Source organism: Enhydra lutris, unplaced genomic scaffold (assembly GCF_002288905.1).
Source record: "Enhydra lutris kenyoni isolate GAN:26980312 unplaced genomic scaffold, ASM228890v2 scaffoldscaffold45, whole genome shotgun sequence".
Classification (NCBI taxonomy): domain Eukaryota; kingdom Metazoa; phylum Chordata; class Mammalia; order Carnivora; family Mustelidae; genus Enhydra; species Enhydra lutris.
The window spans coordinates 3,238,198-3,259,363 of NW_019154129.1; positions in this window are offsets into that span (position 1 = coordinate 3,238,198).

Below are 21,166 nucleotides of genomic sequence, written 5' to 3' on the forward strand. Positions count from 1 at the left end.
CGTAAGTCAAACCATCATGTAGGCATAATTAACAGGCATTTGCAGTCATGGGGCTTCCTAAGGCCGTGTTCTTAGCAATGAACATGAATTAAATACTCACAACAAGCCCATGAGGTTATTTTTTTTTAAGATTATTTATTTATCTATTTATTTGACAGAGATCACAAGTAGGCAGAGAGAGACAAGGAAGCAGGCTCCCTGCTGAGCAGAGAGCCTGATGCGGGGCTGGATCCCAGGACCCTGAGTTCATGACCTGAGCTGAAGGCAGAGGCTTTAACCCACTGAGCCACTCAGGCGCTCCCCCATGAGGTTATTATTATTATTATCATCACCATCATCATCATCCCCATTTTGTGGTGGAGAAGACTGAGCCCCAAAGAGGCAGAGTAATTTGTCAGGGGTTATGTAGACAGTAGGTGGCTAAATCACACTTTGAACGCTGGCAGACTGGTCGGGAAGGGAGGAATCTATAATGTTGGCCATTTTGCCCCATCGCCTTAGAACTGGTTAATGGCCAGGCAATCAGTGACACAGGAGCTGGGGCTGGGGCCTAGCAGTCTAAGCTTTCACTGTGGGTACCTGCAACACCTTTCTTCCCTCCTCTCCTCCTTAATCCCCTGCCTGGTGTATCGTTTCCATAACACACACCCACATACACACATCAGCTGCATCAAATAAAACAAAAAGAATGATTGAATATGAGACACACACACACACCCTCCACAGGACCTAGGAAGGGAGATAGGATTAGTTTCTATGACTTTTTTTTAAAGATTTATTTATTTATTTATTTTAGAGTGGGTGAGAGAGACAGCATGAGCCAGAGGGGCAGATGGAGAGGAAGAGAGAATCTCGAGCAGACTCCCAGCTGAGTCTGAGGTGGGACTCAATTTCACCACCATAAGATCATAACCTGAGCTGAAACCGAGAGTCAGATGCTTAACGGACTACACCACCGAGGCGTCTCTCTCTGATTTTTTTTTTAAATTGGCACATGTTCCCCTGAATGTGAGTTTTTTTTTTTTAAGATTTTATTTATTTATTTGACAGAGTGAGATCACAAGTAGACAGAGAGGCAGGCAGAGAGAGAGAAAGAGAGAGGGAAGCAGGCTCCCTGCTGAGCAGAGAGCCCGATGCGGGACTCGATCCCAGGACCCTGAGATCATGACCTGAGCCGAAGGCAGCGGCTTAACCCACTGAGCCACCCAGGCGACCCTGAATGTGAGTTTTTAAGGGATCATTTACATGCAAGTGATAATACTCCTTGGGTAGTTGCTTTAAGATTTATACATTCGACAAATATTTATTGAACATCTATTTTAGGCCAAGTCTTGCTAGGAACAAGAGACAATTGCTGTTCCTATGGAGCTGAAAGTGTTAGGATTGTTTTTGTGGTCGGTGGTGGTTTTTTTAAGTAATCTTTATACCCAACATGGGGCTTGAACTCACGACCCCGAGATCAAGAGTCATACGCTCTCTTGATGGAGCCAGCCAGGTGCCCCAAAGTGTTGAGGTTTTTACAAGTATTTTTTTTATGGTAGGGGAACAGGTTAATTAAATTATCACATAAAGAGGCACCTGGGTGGCTCAGTGGGTTAAGCCTCTGCCTTCAGCTCAGGTCATGATCTTGGGGTCCTGGGATCGAGCCCCAAATCGGGCTCTCTGCACAGCGGGGAGCCTGCTTCCCCCTCTCTCTCTGCCTGCCTTTCTGCCTACTTGTGCTCTCTCTCTTTGTGTTAAATAAGTACATAAAATCTTTTTAAAGAAATTAAAATAAATAAATTATCACATAAAGAAAGGCTATTACAGCTGTGTTAGAAGTTAGGAAGGAAAGTGGAAAAGAGCCAACAAGGGTCGTGGCTTGCTGGCAGCGGAGGTTAAGGAAGGCTCCTGGGAGGATGGATTTTTGAGCCGAGATAAAACTGATGAGTCTGGTCTCAGGCTTGCAGGAAACAGAAACAGGACAGAGCAGGTCCTCAGAAGAATTGGAAGACGATCTGGGTGGCAGAAATCCAGAGGCAGAAGCAAAAAGGACCCATCGGGGCAAGAGGCATTAGAAGGGGCCAGAACTTGCAAGATCTTGTTGGCCGAGGGAGGGGTTTCAGTTTGGACTTAAAAGCCATGGGGAGCCAGCCACCTGTAGGCTTTCAGCAAGGCAAGACAGGGCTATATGTGTTTCCGTTGTCATCCACACATTTTGTTCATTCATTCTTTCCACAAATATTGATGCAGCAAACATATGAAAGCTTTCTTAGCATCATTAGTCACCAGGGAAATGCAAACAAAACCCCAGCTATGACAACCTACTGGAGGGACTAAATTGAAAATACCAAGTTTCCGCCACGATGGAGAAGTAGGAAAACTCTCCTCCTCCGTTAGTGGGAGCATAAATGGATTCAACCACTTTGGAAAACTGCTAGGTACTTTGTGCCCAAGCTGAACACAGGGCTGCAAGGTCATACAGCAACTTCTCTCCTTCCTGGGGGAGACGGGAGTGCTGATGGGCATCGAAAAACATCTATGAGATATGTCCGTTAAGTTTTATTCATATAGCTAAAAACTAGAATAGGCATGGCCCATTGGTAGTCAAAAAGATGAATGAATTGTGGCATATGCGCACAATAGATCACCACACAGCCAAAACATTTTTAAAAATAGAATCAGGGGTGTGCCGGGGTGGCTCAGTGGGTTAAAGCCTCTGCCTTCGGCTCAGGTCATGATCCCAGCGTCCTGGAATCGAGCCCCACATCGGGCTGTCTGCTCAGCAGGGAGCCTGCTTCCTCCTCTCTCTCTGCCTGCTTCTCTGCCTACTTGTGATTTCCATCTGTCAAATAAAGAAATAAAATCTTAAAAAAAAAATAGAATCAGGGGTACCTGGGTGGCTCAGTCGGCTAAGCATCTGCCTTCGGCTCAGGTTATGATCTCGGGGTCCTGGGCTCCCTGCTCAGCGGGGAGTCTGCTTCTCCCTCTTCCCCTGCCACTCCCCCTGCTTGTGCTTTCTCTCTAAAAAAAAAGGGTGGGGGGGGGAATCAGGGGTGCCTGGGTGGCTCAGATGGTTAAGCATCAGACTTGTGATTTTGGCTCAAGTTATGATCTCAGGGTTGTGAGATCAAGCCCCACGTCAGATCCCATGCTCAGCTGGGAGTCTGCGGGAGTTTCTCCTCTTTTTCAAAAAAAAAAAAAAAAAAAAAAAAGAAAAGAAAAGAAAAGAAACTTATTGAGCTGGGGGGGCGTGTCTGAGTGGCTCAGTTGGGTAAGTGTTTGCCTTCGGCTCAGGTCATGATGCCAGGATCCTGGGTGGAGCTCCAAGTCAGGCTCCCTGCTCTGCTGGGAGTCTGCCTCTCCCTCAGCCCCTCTCCCCTGCTTGTGCTCTTTCTCCTTCTCAAATAAATAAAATCTTAAAATAAAGAAATAAAATAAAATTCATTGAGGTGGGCATTCAAGGAGCTTGCACTTCTATAAGAGCTACACCTTACATAAACATTGAAACCAGAAAATAAATAATGTACCATTTTCCAGGAACAGAAACTGAGGGTTAAGGCACAAGAAGGAACATGCAGGGTCCCATTGGTGGGATGTGGCCCAGCGACGCCCAGCCCTGCCCTTGAACTGCCAATGCTCCCCCCACCCAGAACCAAAGTCCCTCCCTTCTTCTCTCCGTCCCCTTCCTCCCCATCTTCGGGTCCATACAGTGAGAAACACCTGAGACACAGAGGCTCTGGGCCACGGGCCAAACCCACCAGACTGGCAATCAACAAAAGAACTGGATGAAAATCCAGGATGTAGGTTTCCAGCCCGGCAGCTTTGGTAGCCTGTGATAGAGTGAATCCAGCAGACCTAGCAGACAGGAAGGCCAGGGAGATCCTTTTGATTTCTCCCTGAATCCTAGCATCCTGTTCCCATTTACTTATCACTATTGGCAGTCATCTAATTATTTATGTGTTCTGTAGAGGCCTCCCCAGCCACCGTGCTGAAAGGTACTAGTTCCTGCCATCCCTGATGTCAGCTACCACACTGGCCTCCTTCCTGGTGTCCTGTGCCTGTCCCTCCCCACTGCAGTCAGCACTCTCTACACAGCCAGAGAGAGAGGGGTCCTGAAAGCAAACCAGAGGGGGTATAGCAAGAATGCTACCCCCCACCTAAAGCCTGCCACAGCCTCCCACCGTGCTCAGCACAAAACCTGACCAGCTATGATGCAGGGATTCTGGGTAGGCACCCATGAGATCTGAAAGCGGGGACTCTAACAGATATTTGCAAACCCACGTTCCTAGCAGCATTTTTCACAAGATCCAAGAGATGGAGGCGACCCAGGCATCCGCAGACAGATGATAAACAAAATGTGCTAGAATACACACAACGGAAAATTATTCAGCCTTAAAAAGGAAAGAAATTTCAAGGCGTGCTACAAACTCCAAGTCTTGAAGACACTCTGCAAAGTGAGAGAAGGCCGGCCATGACGGGCAGATATCGAGAGAGTTCCCTTCCGTGAGGTTCCCCGGGTGGTCAAGTTCATGGGGACAGAGAGGCGAGTGGTGGTTCCTGGGGTCTGTAGGGAGGGAAGGAAGAGGTGCCCAGTTGGTGTTTAATAATGTCGAGTTTCAGTTCTCTGCCCCTTCTTCTGCGCGCTCTCTCTGCCAAATAAATAAAATCTTAAATTTAAAAAAAAAAAAAAACTTACCCTGAGTAGCCCCCTCCCCCCTAGCTCCTCACCTGGTTTATGTTCTTCGTAGCATTTAACACTCCCTGAAAATGTTTAATTGGCTCTTCTCTCCTCCTAGGATAAGGACATGACCTTGGTTCCCTTCAGGAACTCACTCAACAAATATTTGTCCAGCATCAGTTAGTGTCCCGGGCAGGAACTGGCAAATTACTACCAGCCCTTTGTTTTTTGGTAAATAAAGTCTTACTGGAATACAGTCCTATACATTGCTTTATGAATGTTGTCTTGTGCAGTTTTTTTTTTTTTTTAAGATTTTATTCATCCACTTGACAGACAGAGATCACAAGTAGGCAGAGAGGCAGAGAGAGAGAGGAGGAAGCAGGCTCCCCGCTGAGCAGAGAGCCCGATGCGGGGCTCGATCCCAGGACCCTGGGATCATGACCTGAGCCGAAGGCAGAGGCTTTAACCCACTGAGCCACCCAGGTGCCCTATGTCTTGTGCAGTTTTAAAAAGATTTTATTTATTTATTTATTTGTCAGAGAGAGAGAGAGGGAACCGCAGGCAGAAGGAGAAGCAGGCTCCCTGTTGAGCAAGGAGCCCGATTCAGGACTCGATCTCAGAAACCTGGGATCATGACCCAAGCCAAAGGCAGAGGCTTAACTCACCGAGCCACTAAGGTATCCCTGCTTTGTGCCCTTTTTTCTTTTTCTTTCTTTCTTTTTTTTTTTTTTTAAGATTTTATTTATTTATTTGACAGACAGAGATCACAAGTAGGTAGAGAGGAAGGGAAGCAGGCTTCCTGCCAAGCAGAGAGCCCGATGCGGGGCTTGATCCCAGGACCCTGGGATCATGACCTGAGCCAAAAGCAGGGGCTTTAACCCACTGAGCCACCCAGGTGCCCCCTCTTTTTCTTTTTTTTTTTTTTTAAAGATTTTATTTATTTATTTGACAGGCAGAGATCACGAGTAGGCAGAGAGGCAGAGACAGAGAGAGGGAAGGGAAACCGGCTCCCCTCTGAGGAGAGATCCCGATGCGGGGCTCGATCCCAGGAGCCTGGGATCATGACCCGTGCCAAAGGCAGAGGCTTTAACCCACTGAGCCACCCAGGCACCCCTGCTTTATGCCTTTTTTATGGCTGCTTCAGCCCTCCATCTCAGAGCTGAGTAGTTCCCAACTTTGGGGAACAGCAGAGAACCCAGCAGGGTTGGAGTGGAAGGAGGGAGGGAGCAGGGAAATGAGGCCAGATCAGGTAGGGCCTCTCCAGCCGAAGAGGGGGAGCAGGACTTGACATCTTCTTGGAGTGAGGCGGGAAGTCATGGGAGGGAATTGAGCTGAGGAACAATGTGACTTGAATTGGGTTTTAACAGGTCACCCTGGCTGCTGGGTGGAGAATAAATTGGGGGTGGGCTTGGCAGCCAGAGGGACTGTGGAAACATGGTGTGATAAGATCAAAGCAAAACTGGTCTATGAATAATGGGGCTAATAACAGCCTTGAATGCAAAGTGGACCCAGGTCCTATTTCCCTGACACTACAGAGTGAAGTTACTGTGAACTGTTGTGTTCAGAAAGCCCTTATGCAAGGCTCTGTACCAGTATTGGAAATGGAGGCAGCTTCTCAGTGACCAGGAGAGAAAGGCACTTCCTTGGTACTAATGGAATTTCAAACTGCCATTGTCCCCAGTGTTAGGGACAAAAATTTCTCAGCAAAAAAGAAAGGAACATTTGCTCAAAGAAGGAGGTCACTGGCACCTTAGAGGTGCCGAGTATGCTCGGGAGAAATATTGCCTCTTGGGGCATTTGGGTGGCTCAGTCGTTAAGCGTCTGCCTTCAGCTCAGATCGTGATCCCAGGGTTCTGGGATCGAGCCCTGCATTGGGCTCCCTGCTCAGTGGGAAGCCTGCTTCTTCCTCTCCCACTCCCCTCTCACTGTCTCTCTCTCTCTCTGTGTCAAATAAATAAAATCTTTAAAAACAAATATTGCCTCTTGTTACCTTTGCAATTAGTTTTGTTGGGTCTCTTATCCCAGTCGGAAGAATGGCCAAGCTGAGTTTGTCCTCTCTCCGTCTAATTTTTGTTTACTCTCAATTAAGGATCATTCACTGCATTCTGTTGGTTTGTTCCTTTATTTCCACCTATGGTAGTCCCCGCTTTTTTTTTTTAAATAATATTGTGTTGCTGAAGAGAACAAGCCAATTATACCGAATGCCATGGGTTCCAAATCTCTCCTTTGGTTTCTTCCTTAGAGTGGTCTGATGTGTTCCTCTGTCTCATATATTTTTTTCATTGTTTTATTTGTTTACTTAGAGCATGCACACACAAGCGGGTGTGGAGCTTGGAGAGGGGCAGAGGGAGAGAGAGAATCCCAAGCAGATTCCCTGTTGAGTGTGGAGTCTGACGTGGGGCTTGATCTCACAACCCTTAGATCATGACCTGAGCCAAAATCAAGAGTTAGATGTTCATCCAACTGAGTCATCCAGGCACCCCTATTCTGTGAACTTTATATCTGAAAACTTTATTGGATCCAGGTCAGTAAACATGCTTTCTGAGATAGGTGCTGGCAAGGACAGTTTTACTTTATTGTATTTTTTTTTAAGATTTTATTTATTTGACAGACAGAGATCACAAGTAGACAGAGAAGCAGGCAGAGAGAGAGGAGGAAGCAAAGTCCCCACTGAGAAGAGAGCCCGATGCGGGGCTCGATCCCAGGACCCTGAGATCATGACCCGAGCCGAAGGCAGAGGCTTTAACCCACTGAGCCACCCAGGCACCCCATGGCAAGGACAGTTTTAGGAGGACCTGTCTTCCATGTAGACTTAGCACCCTGCCCCCTCCTAGATAGACAAGCAAGAGAAATGAAAATGGATGTCCACACAAAGACTTGTACTTGGATGAGTGTTATTCATAATAGCCCCCAAACAGGAAACGAGCCAAATCTCCATCAACAGGTGAGAGACAATTTGCGATATATCCATCCAGGGATAACAGCTCAGCAAGGAAAGGGAAGTACATCTTCGATCCCTCTCAGAATCATTCTGCTGGGCGAAAGGAATCAGCCAAGAAGGGCCACCTGCTGTACATAGTCAACAAAAAACAGACCACGAACTGCCTGGAACCTAGGAAAGGAGGAATTGACTGCAAAGGAACATGAGAGAACTTTCTGGAATGATGGAAATTTCCTTTCTGTGTCTTGAATGTGATGATGATACAGGCATATACATCTGTCAGAACTCAACACAGCGGCTACTTTAAGTGGGTCTGTTTTATCGTATGTAAATGACATCTTGGGGGAGGAAGAAAAAGGACTCTGTTTGGGTCTCTGCTTCTGTGTGCTCTCTCTCCTAAAACCAGTATCCCTGAGAAAGTGCCCGAGGTTCAAGGTGTTCCCTCCTTTACAACTGTGCTTCCTCCACCTTGCAAAAGAAAGGCAATACTTCTTACTCATTTCAGAACTTAGAGAGAACTTGGTAGTAAAAGCCTAGAAGCCAAACAGAGGCATCGCGTGAGATCATAGTGTGTGACTAGGAAAGAGAATGATCCCAAGGACCCTATGACACATCCTTTCGCAATTCAGATGGCTTCCTGTTTGCTTTCAATCCCCATGGGGAAGCATGGCTTGTTGAGCGATAGATGATTATAAATAATTTTTTTTCAGATTTTATTTATTCATTTTAGAGAGAGCATGAGCAGGGAGAGGTGCAGTGGGAAAGGGAGAGATCTGGAGCAGACCCTGCACTGAGTGTGGGGCTTGATCTCACAACGCTGAGATCATGACCTGAACCAACACCAGGAGTCAGACACTCAACTGACTGAGCCACCCAGGCGCCCCCTACAAATAATTTCTGATAATGAATTATTATGTGATATGTGGCAAATTACATAGGGGTTCAAACAGTGTGAACTTGAGTCACTTAGCAATGACAAAATTCCCATTCCGGTCTCCTGTTTATGTGAAAAACATTTCTCAGTATTTACTTCTATAAAAACAAAACATGGAACCAGCACTTAGGTTATTCTAAACTTCGTCCCATTCCAGCCACGGGTAGCTGAACCTGAAAACAAATACACGTAAAAGTAGCCAGCCCCGGGGCACCTGGGTGGCTCAGTGGGTTAAGCCGCTGCCTTCAGCTCAGGTTATGATCTCAGGGTCCTGGGATCGGGTCCCACATCGGGCTCTCTGCTCGGCGGGGAGCCTGCTTCCCTCTCTCTCTCTCTGCCTGCCTCTCTGTCTACTTGTGATCTCTGTCTGTCAAATAAACAAATAAAATCTAAAAAAAAAAAAAAGGACTAGAAGAGAGAATATTAAAAAAAAAAGTAGCCAGCCCCATTCATCTCATTAAAAGACTTATTTAGAATGAAACATTTTATATGTTGTACATCTGAAACTAATATTACACTGTATGTTAGCCGAGTGAAATTTAAAACTTTTTTTAAAAGAATAAAATAAAAGAATAAAACATTTTAATATATAACAATTACTGATCACGATGCAGTACAGTTATATTGTTTTGACCAATTATATTCAAATAATAATTGTAGTGATAATTCAGAGAAAGAATTTTTTTAAAGATTTTATTTATTTATTTGACAGACAGAGATGACAGGTAGGCAGAGAGGCCGGCAGAGAGAGAGGAAGGGAAGCAGCTCCCTGCTGAGTCCAATGCTGGGATGCTGGCCGAAGGCAGAGGCTTTAACCCACTGAGCCACCCAGGCTCCCCCAGAGAAAATTTTTAACACTTACAGCCTTAAGAACACAGGACAGCTTTCAAAATCACACCCCTGGGGAAACAGGTCTTTAAAGATAAATAAATAAATAAATAAATAAATAAATAAATAAATAAATGTCACTACACATGAGCATCTTTGTGGCAGAGACAAATGATGGGGTGATTAATTTAAAAAAGCCTTTCTAGTATATTACCTTAAGGTGGATCTCTGTGGGGGAAGATGAATGAAACTATGAGTTCAAGGAGGGAAAAAAAGAGGGAAATGAAGTTTCAAACTGTTAAGAGCCTGTTCTTGTATTTTTTTTTTCCCCTATGACATTTTCCATTTGTTTTCATGATGTTGTGAGATTCTGCTCATGGATTTGGGGGGAGGTTGTTTAGTTTTTATTTCATAATCATAAACATAATCATATTTTATTTCATGATCATAAACTTCACTCTGCATTCCAGCTAGACTTGGAGGGGAATAAGGAAAAGGAACCCAGTCAGCTACCTCGATCTTCTTGGGGGCTCTTGCCATGCCTGGACCCAGAGGGGTCCTTGGCTCCCAGAATATTCCAGTCCTCTGTCACCTTGCCAGCGACCACAAATTTGCCATCCAACCGCCCAGGCTTGGCAGCACGGAGGAAAAACGGGAAAGGTGCTTGTTGTGGGATCCAGTATTTGCCAGGGACCCGATGCCAGGACCTGGGTGCTTCAGGGTGAAGTTCCTACCCTCCATCTGCTCCCCGGAGATGGCCTTGCTGCCAATGTCATGATGTCGCACAAATCCAGGAATAATCCTGTGAAAACAGGAACCTGTAGAACCAAATCCTTCCTCCCCAGCGCCCAGAGCCCTAAAGGGTTCTGTGGTCTTTGCAGCTTTGTTTGCAAACGGCTCAGAGGAGACACGGCCCAACAGTTGGCCACGCAGGGATGGGATGACCATGGCTCCAGACCGGCATCTTCTGCTCATGCAATTTTTTTTTTTAAATGAATGATGGCAGGTATGTTCAAGAGTGTGAAGTAGAAATTAGAGTCTAAAATATGAATATAATAATTGAGAAATGAGACTGCAACTATTTAAAGTTATGATAGGAACGCCAGGGCGGGGGGCGCAGTTGGTTAAGCATCTGCCTTCAGCTCAGGTTACCATCCTTGGTTCCTGGGATCGAGGACCCAGTCTGGGTCCTTGTTCAGTGGAAACCTCCCTCTGCCTGCTTCTCCCCTTGCTGGCGCGTGCTCTCTCTCTCTCTCTCTCTCAAATAAATAAATTATCTCAAAAAAATAAAATAAAATAAACTTATGATAAACAAAGTCTAGATGTTGACTTAAAAATGCTCAAGGGGCACTTAGTACTTAGAAGTTCTTTCAGGAGAAACACCAGGAAAATACTTGAAGATCGCTAAGTAAGACCTCTGTCCATCTACTGAGCAGTACCGTGTCCACCAGGCAAAAAACTCAAAATCAATACTGGCAGGGTCCCTGCTTTCATGGAGCTAACATCTAGTAAGTAACAAATAAAAACAGAGAAGAAAACAACCCAGTCTCAGGAACTGATACTTTGGGAAAGACAAGACAGGTGACCCTTGAAAAAAAACAGGAATTAGGAGTGCCAACCCCTCCCCCACCCCGCAGAGTTCAAAATCGGGGAATGACTTTCGATTCCCCCAAAACGGAACTACTAAGAACCTACTATTTTTCTTTAAAGATTTTATTTATTTACTTGAAAGAGAGAGCGTAAGAGGGGAGAGGGTCAGAGGGAGAAGCAGACACCCTGCTGAGCAGGGAGCCGGATGTGGGACTTGATCCGAGGACTCCAGGATCATGACCTGAGCTGAAGGCAGTCACTTAACCAACTGAGCCACCCAGGCACCCCAAACCTACTATTGACCAGAAGCCTTACCAATAACATGAACAGTCGATTAACATAGATTATGTATGTTATATGTATTATATACTGTATTCTTACAGCAATGTAAGCTAGAGAAAAGAAAATGTTATTAAGAAAATCATAAGGAACAGAAAATACATCTACAGTACTGTAATGCATTTAAAGAAAGAAGTCCACATATAAATGGACCTGCACAGTTCAAACCCCTGTTGTTCAAGGGTCAACTATAAAAGTAACAGAAAGTTCCTTGGGTGGGGGAGAGGTGAGTGTTGAGGGGAGAGGGGGCAGATGGGTTGGTCAAGGTAAGTCTCACGAGGGTAGTGACATTTGAGCTGAGACCTGAATGACAAAGGTGTCAGGAAACAGAAAATCCAGGGAAGAGAGCTTAGGAAACAGCAAGTACAAAGGCCCTGTGGCAGGAACAAGTCCAGTGCATTCCAGGAACAAAAAGAAGATGCCTGTGGCTGGAGTATGGTAACCCAGAGGGAGTATAGAATAGTTAGGCGGGGGACATGTAGACTGTGCACTACAGTCTGAATTTATTCCCCAGACAATAGAAGTCCTTTAGACCAGAGTTTCGCAACCTCCACCCTACCGACATTTGGTCCAGATAAGTCTCTGTTGTGGGGGACTGTCCTGAACATTGCAGAATTTTTGGCAGGATCCCTGTCCATGACTCAACTAAATGCCCATAGCAGCCCACCTCACTCCTCTTTGTGACAACCAAAAATGTCTCCAAACATTGCCAAATATCCTCTGGCGAGGGATCTCTCCTTCTAAAGGGGTCCTACATGGTCACCAGCAATGGTGATGCTCGTCTACGCCTGATCAGCTGATTAGCAGAAAAACACTCATGACCCCAGTGAGTCATGGCCAACTGAACACGTTTTATCTCTGCTCCCTCGTATAACCTCTCTGAAATGACCATCGAGGAATCAGAAAAGTTTAAATTGACGAGGACAAGGAGAGCAGGAGAGGAAACGACATTGGATGAGGAAAGCGGACAAAATTTTGGCAGATGGAAAGCCAGGGATAAGTGAGTTAGCAGAACACGGAGATGGAGGCCAGCAAGAACAAAGCTAATCCCCACCATCGAGGCCAGAGGAGTCAGAGAAACTGGTCACAGGTGGAGGCTGCGTGAGTTGCGATGGAGAGCAGAAGAGCTCTGTGGAAGTCAGTAGAAGGAAAGGCTGGTTTCCTCCCACCCCAGAGAGCAGGTGGCTGCATATTCCTCAGGCACAGCATAAGACAGGAAGCTTTAGTGGGAAGGGGCACAGCGTGGGAAGGAGTGGGTCGTGGAACCGAAGACACAAGGATTAAGGGAGAGTGTAGGAAAGGGGGGACCCCAAGCTCCCATCCCTACTCTGCTCCCAAAATGATGATGGTTAGGCTAAAACCTCTGAAAAGTCAAGATGAACTCAGTCATGCTGGAGTGACCCCAAACACCCGCATCTCAGTAGTTAAAAACCACTAAGGTCTATTCTTTGCTCAAGCTTTGTGTCCTCATGGGCTGTGTTCACTCAGTCTGTTGGAAAAGTCACGATCTCAAAGGTGGATGATGGAAAAGAGAGGTTCAGAGGGTCCCACTTTGGTCATTAAATCCTCCAGCTTGGAGCAACACAGCATTTTTTTAGATGAAATTCACATAGTATAAAATTCACCATTTGAAAATGAATAATTCTTGGGGCACCTGGCTGGCTCAGTCGGAAGAGCGTGTGACTCTTGATCTCAGGGGTGTAAGTTCGAGCCCCACATGGGATGCAGAGATTACTTAAAATTTAAAAAAAATTTTTTTTAAAGATTGTATTTATTTATTTGAAAGAGAGAGAGAGAGGGAACACAAGCAGGGAGAGTGGTAGAAGCAGAAGCAGGCTTTCTGCAGAGCAGGAAACTGGATGCAGGGCTCGGTCCCAGGGCCCTGGGCCAAAGGCAGATGCTTAATGACTGAGCCACCTTGGCACCCCAAAATTTAAAAATTTTTTTTAAAGATTTTATTTATTTATTTGACAGAGAGAGAGAGAGAGAGAGATCACAAGTAAGCAGACAGGCAGGCAGAGAGAGAGGGAGAAGCAGGCTCCTCGCTGAGCAGAGAGCCTGCTGTGGGACTTGATCCCGGGACTCTGGGATCATGACCTGAGCTAAAGGCAGAGGCTCAACCCACTGAGCCACCCAGGCATCCCTAAAAATCTTTTCAATAAATGAACAGTTCTATTTAGTACCTTTACAGTGGTCTATAACCACCACCTCCATTCAGTTTAAACATTATGATCACCCCAGGAAGAAACCTGTGCCCATAAACAATTGCTCCCCAGACCCCTCTCCCCGTGCCTCTAGCAGACATCCGTCTGCCTTATGTCCCTATGGAGTGAACTCGTCCAGATATTTCATGTATGGGAATCCTTACTATTTGAGTAAGGATTTCTGAACTTGCCTACTCTCTAAAATTTACTTGTAATCTCCCAGTTGAGGCTTGTGGCCGCTTTCAGGATTATTCGTGGAAATGCACAGAGTAGCAAAAAATTTGAGCTGCTTAGCCTGTTCCCAGCCAAGGTCAAACAAGGCAACACTCCTCTTGTTTCAACTCTCGGACTCTCAACAAGTATCCTTTTTGCGGTATATTTGGTGCCATGTATTTTGCATTTTTGTTGGTGATTTCACTTTTTTTTTTTTAAGATTTTATTTATTTATTTGACAGAGAGAGAGAGAGAGAGAAAATGAGAGAGGGAACACAAGCAGAAGGAGAAGCAGGCTTCCCTCTGAGCAGGGAGCCTGACGTGGGGCTCAATCCCAGGACCCTGGAATCATGACCTGAGCCGCAGGCAGATGCTTAACATCTGAGCCACCCAGGTGCCTCATGATTTCACTTTTAAAATGGTCCAAAGCATAGTACTTGAGGAATGAGTGCTAGGAAAGCACACGTGTTAGATAAGCTTTGTTTAAGCATGGGTTATAATGAGGTAGGTTGTGAGTTCAATGTTTATATATATGTATATGTGTATATATATATGTAATATAGTATTTTATTATATTATATTAATATATATTCAACATGGTTCTTTAAAAAGAAACACATAAATCAAGGGGTTATGTGTTTTTTTTAAGATTTTTAAATTTATTTGAGAGAGAGAGAGCGTGCATGAGCAGGGGGGAGGGGCCCAGGGAGAGGGAGAACCAGACTCCCCACTGAGCAGAGTTCTGGAAACAGGGCTCCATCCCAGGACCCCGGGATCATGACCTGAGCCAAAGGCAGACGCTTAACCGACTGAACCACCCAGATGCCCTGAGTACCCGTTTTTATTATTTTCGATATCTACCTAGGAGTGGAGTTGCTGGGTCCTATGGTGACTTCACGTTTTAACTTTGTGGGGAAGGAGTGTTTTCTACATGGGTTGCACCATTTTACATTCCCACCAGCAATGTATGAGAGTTCCAATCTCATCAACACTTGCAATTCTCTGTTTGGTTATGTGTTTTCATCATAGCTATCCTCGTGGGTGTATTTCACTTCCCCGATGACTAATGATGCGGAGCATTTTTGTTTTGTACTTGTTGACTATTTGCATATCTGCTTTGGAACAGTGTCTGTTCGAGTCTCTTGTTCATGCTTTCATCAGGTTGTTTGCTTCCTCATTGTTGAGTGGTAAGTGTTCTTCTTGTGTTCTGGATACTAGGCCTTTATCAGATACCTGATTTGCAAAATATTTTCTCCCATTCTATTGGTTGTCTTTTCACTGTCTAGATAATATCTTTTGATGCACAGGCGTTTTTAATTTATTAAAGTCTAATTTGACTATTTTTCTTTTGTTGCTTGTGGTTTTGTTATGCTAAGAACCCATTGGTGGGGTACATGGGTGGCTCAGTCAGTGGAGCATCTGCCTCTTGGATTCAGCTCAGGTCACGATCTTAGGGTCATGAGATCGAGCACAGCATTGGGCACAATGCTCAGCAAGGAATTGCTTGACATTCTCCCTCTCTGCACACATGCTCTTTTTCTCTCTCTTTCTATAATAAATAAACAAGTCTTTTTTTTTTTTTTTAAGAATCCGTTAGCAAATCCAAGATCCTAAGGATTCGCCTCAATGTTTTCTTCTAAGTTTTCTTCTAAGTGTTATAGTTGTAGCTCTTGTATTTAGGTCCCTGATCAATTTCAAATTAATTTTTGTTGGGGCACCTGGGTGGCCTCTGCCTTTGGCTCAGGTCATGATCCTGGGGTCCTGGGATCGAGCCCTCATCGGGCTCTCTGCTCAGCAGGGAGCCTGCTTCCTCCTCTCTCTCTGCCTGCCTCTCTGCCTACTTGTGATCTCTCTGTCAAATAAATAAATAAAAAATTTTTTAAAAATTAATTTTTGTTTATGGTGTGAGGTAAGGGTCCAGCTTCATTCTTTTTCATGTGTACATCTGGTTGTCCCAGAAACATTCATTGAAAAGTCTCTTCTTCTCCCCAGTGAATGATCTTAGCACCCTTGTCAAAATCACTTGGCCATTGGTTCGAACTATCCATATGGTCCAAGCCAACCTCAATGGATCAGGTATAGGTGAAAGGAAGGAGACTAAAAATACTTGGTACGTGAAATCAGTGACTACCACAGCCTTCATAGAGACACTGCAGAATTCTTCTCCAGGAAACTAAATAGCTCAAGAGGAAGATCTAAGATACTAACATTTGGAGCTCTCCAGGATAGGCGGGCGTCCCTCACATCTCCCTACAATGAAGCTTGCTAGGCCAAAAAACTCTCTTCACAGTAGAACTTCCAGAAGCTTTTAGCTCCTCATTCTAAAACATGAACAGGCAGCCAAAGACTCCAGATACCTGAGAAAAGCTTTTATTATGAATGACAAGTCCAAAACAATGAGCAAAAAGGGATTTGGAGAAACAGTGACAATGAGGGTCACAGAGTCCCTCCAAAGCTACTGTAAATACTGTGGAGAGATAATAGATGATATATCATTCCTAAAACAAGAACAAGGCATCTTTTATTTTTGCTTTTATTTATTTATTTTTAAAGATTTTATTTATTTATTTGATAGACAGAGATCACAAGTAGGCAGAGAGGCAGGCAGAGAGAGATGGAGAAGCAGGCTCCATGCTGAGCAGAGAGCCCAATGTGGGACTCGATCCCAGGACTTTGGGATCATGACCTGAGCCGAAGGCAGAGGCTTTAACCCACTGAGCCACCCAGGTGCCCTGCTTTTACTTTTTTAAGTAAGCTTGAACTCACGACCCTGAGATCAAGACCTGAGCCAAGATTAAGAGTCTGACACCTGACTGAGCCACGCTGGTGCCCCCATACTAGAGTATTTAAGGTGAATTCATGACCTCTGTAACTTTTCTTAAAATATTTCAGCAAACCACAACCAGATACCACATTGTACGTTCTAGAATGGCTGTAATAAAAAAAAAAGACAGCAATAAAAACGGATGTGGGTTTTGGTTTGTCTTCCTTCTCCCCAGCTCCATGTTTAGCCCTGTGTCCCCCCAACTGCGGACACTGCTGATGCTACGGCAACTCGAATTCCTCTATCCAATAGAGAGGTAGCCGCTGTCCACTTAATTCTTCACCAACTGCCACAACTGTGTAAGGTTTAATCTCAATAACACATCCCACTCACACTGATTCTACTCTGATTCTACTTCCCTGATCCAACCCTAATCGATGTAAGGTTGGTACTAATCAGCCGAGGAAAGGCGGCCATGTATTCGTTAATGGTACTGCACACCTAGGACATCTCAGAAAGGCCTTACCTACCACTAGAAATCATAGGATGTTTGGAGGGAGGGGCTGAGAGGGCCAGAGATAGATTGCAAGCATTTGTTTGTTTGCTTTTTTTTTTTTTTGTTCCCACATTGGGCATGTATAGATTTTTCAAACACATGTTCATGGTAAAATATAACATGCATAGAGAAGCAGCAGATAATATATAGAGACTGTGTAGTGGCATCCCGTTGTGGTTTTAATTTGCATCTCCCCGATTACAGATGAAGCTGAGGACCTCTTTCTATAGTACTGGCCCTATGGATTTCTTACTATTTGTGGGGTTTTTTTTGTTTACTTGGGTTTTTTTTTTTAAGATTTATTTATTTATTTGACACGAGAGAGAGAGAGAGAGAAAAATCACAAGTAGGCAGAGAGGCAGACAGAGAGAGAGGAAGAAGCAGATTCCCTGCTGAGCAGGGAGCCCAGTGTGGGGCTTGATCCCAGGACCCTGATATCATGACCTGAGCCAAAGGCAGAGGCTTAACCCTCTGAACCACCCAAGTGCCCCATCACATCTTTTTATTAGGTACTCGTTAAGAAGGAGACTTGCTTTTCACTCTTTTGCACTGTCAATTTTTTTTTACCATATGAATATATTTTTCAAAATAAATTATGAAGATTTTAAAATCAGTACGATAGCATCATTGTTTGAAAATCAAAAATCTAAAGAGGAACACAGTAGGAAGTCTTTCTCCCAGTCCTGTGTCCATTTACATACCCCTGACCCTCCAAGGGGTAACTGCTATTATTAGTCTCTTGTCTATCCTTCCAGAATTCTTCATACACATACCCATAAATCTGTATTTCCTCTTGGTGTGGTCCGAATGTTTGTGGTACCCTCCAAATTCATATGTTGAAATTCACACCCAATGTGACCACATTAGTAGGGAGGGCCTTTGGGAAGTCATTAGGTCATGAGAGGGGAACTCCCATAAATGAGATTGATATCCTTACAAAAGTGACCAGCAGAGAGTTCCTTTGTCCCCTTCTACCATGTAGGGACACAGAGAGAAAGCACTGCCTATGGACCATGGAAAGGGCCCTCGCTCAGCCATGCTGGCACCTTGACCTTGGACTTCCCAGGCTCCAGAACTGTGAAAAATAAATTTTTATTGCTTATAAGCCACCCAGTCTGTGGTATTTTGTTATGGCAGCTTGGGTGAACTAAGATACCTCTCTTCTCAAATCAAATGCCATAGATTATGTATCTTTCTGGAAAAATCTTGCAGCCAGGGTAAATATACAGGGGACCAGCGGCTGCGTTCCTTGCATTCAGAAGAAGCTGAGTATGCAAATCCCAAGAAGTTCTGATAAAGGGATCCCTGGAGAGGCGTTCCCCACTGTTACACTCTGTTCTCTGAACAGCCTTCTTAAATTTTTGATCATTTATTAAGTTGCAAAGAGCCAGGTCCTGTGCTCTGCTAAGCACCTTACATACACTACCTATTTTCTCTTCTTCACCAGCGACCAGAGCCCATGTACCCACCTAGTTACAGAAGGCACAGTGCCTAAGACCATGATACTTACTTTTTGGGCCCCATGAAAAATACTTTAATTCTTTTCCAATCAGAATAAAACAACAACCCTGCCTTTATTATATTTGTCTTTATAATAATGCAATCATAAAATATAGTTTTAGATTTTTTTTTATGGAGGAATGCAGCAACGCACCCTACCAGGTGGGTACTACCATTAAACAAATCATCCAAGGGAAATCATCGAAGGGAGGAAATTCAAGTCTTAGAAGTACCTTGGCCAAGATCAGGCAGCTGGAAAGTGTGGCAACAGGGACTTGAACTTAGGCCTGGAAGAACCTGCGTAGCCATCAAGCCAAAAGATCTCCAGGTCAGTCCTTTCCCATCCAGGGAACGTGTCTGGCAGGAGCTGGGGAGGTTTATGCTGGGCGGAAATGAGTTGGTAGAGATTTCTTGTAGTCTCCAAAATCCTAAGGTCTGTCACATGGTAAGAGATAAGCCCTGTTTTGAATTGTTCCTGAGAACTGAGCTAGCACGAGCAGAGTGAGGTTGCCGGAAAGTAGATTTTGATCCAGTGAGATAACGAACTTCCTGGGACTAACAGGATCCCTGGCAGTGATAATTTCTCCTGAAGACCAAAGACCCCAGCCACTGACAAGAAAAGAATTCAAAACCAGACTCTGTTGTAGAGGTTTGTTGCCTTGGGAAAGGGATTTGGATGAGAAAGAGATGAACTTTCATGTCCCTTGAACGAGAAGAGTTTACAGTTGTAAATATGAGCTGTTCATCAGGATAGGGGAAGGGGGACCCTCCCCGGTTGTACCGCAGTCTCACGAATCCTTATTGAGTCCTCTCATATACCATGGCTGGGAGCCTAAAGGGGATAGACTCTTTGGAAGAGCTGTTGACAGTATCTATTAATACTGAGACTGTGCCTTTGATGTAGCAATTCTGTAGGGAGGAATCCGTCCTACTACGATAGCAGCACACAGGTGAGCAAAGACATTCGCCCAAGGGGTCCCCCCATAGTATGCTTACAACTGCTAAAGATTGGCAACAACCTATGTGTCCATCAGGGAACAGATTAATCAGAGGATATAGGATTGATACATTGTGAGTGATGAAGATTCCCCCACCCTTAAGGATATTGCCCTGGGAGGGGGTGTGTTAGACAATTAACAAGCATGTTAAATCATGCAGCCCAGTGGGGGGTGCATTGGGAACTTGGGAACGTGGGGTGAAGGTGGGGTGCAGGGTGCTAGTTTAAGTAGGATGGCTGGGGTGGGACTCACTGAGGTGACACCTGAGAAAGACCTGAAGCTCAGTGGGACACTTGTCCCTTCCTGTCATTCTTTCTAAAAAAAAATTTTTTCAAGTTTTTGTTTTGCAGACTCCTCGCCCAACCTGGGGTTTGAACTCTCAACCCTGTGTGATCAAGGGTCGAAGCTCCAACCCTGAGGGGAAATTTGCTGAGATAACACCTAGGATGGACCCAGCCTTGGGAGTACTATTGTTCATTTTAGTCCTGAAATTAAGAAGAGCTCTTATCTCAGGAAGAGGTCTAAAAGCATTTCAGTTTGCAAACCAAGAGTGGGAGGCCTTGGGCTCTGGTGACTGTCTTATCTGCTTCCCAGAAAGGAATTGAAACATCTCACTGTGGGGGGGGGGGGGGGGGGTCCTGCCTGGGCGTCCTGTTTGCCTGCCTTCCTTTGCAGCAATCGGTCCATTGTGTTTCCATCAGTTTAACTGCTTGGGGAGGCTCCTCAGCTCCCTTTGTCCTTGATAAAGGCCCATAGGGCCTCCTCCATTAGGCAATGATGAAACCACTGGTGTGGTAAAGTCTCTCCCTAGACAGGAGGTCATTAATCAGCAGGTCCTTAAACCACAGGGGTTGGTCCCTATCAATACATTTATTCCGTGTCTTGGCAACAGACAGATGGGAGGTACCAAAGGGATCAATTGCTTGCTTACCCTGACTCCAACCAGGCCTTCTCTAGTTCCTTCTAAAAATGGCTCTGTCCCCTTTAGGGTAACGGGTATCTAACGGAGTCTGCTCTGGTTTATATGTCACCTGAAGTTGAGAAAGGGGCTCCTTCAAGGGGAGAAGAGACAAACAGGATCTTTCCGCAACACCAGAAATAAGTATCCCAGGACTGATCAATGAAGTCCCAGTGCAGGGATGAGGAAAGGCTTCACTGGCACCAACGACACCCCTGGTGGGACCAGAGAAGACACAGTTGGGGTTTTGACCCAAGGAGATGGGGGATGTTGGTATCCTAGGCAGAAGGCATAGTTAAGAAAAACGCATGGCAGCTGCTAACAATGGAGCCTTTTCAAGCTGTTCTAAGTAGTTCCTTTTGTCCAAAGCATAGCGACAAGGAAAAGAATAAATAATAGTAAAAACTAACATTCACTGTGAATTTAGATGTGCCCGGCAGCATTCAAAACACTTTCTACTACGTCTGATCCTCCCAACAATCCTGTAAGAAAGCTTATTAATATCCCAGCTCTCTCAGTGCGGAAGCAGAGGCAAAGATAGATTAATAAATTACCCATTTGTGGCACCACCAATAATAATAACCCCGATGATCAACTGCCACTGATTGATCACCATGTCCCCTGAGTTTTGGATGTATCTCTTCCTTTGATCCGACCCTCAATGTCCAGGTGAGGAAACTG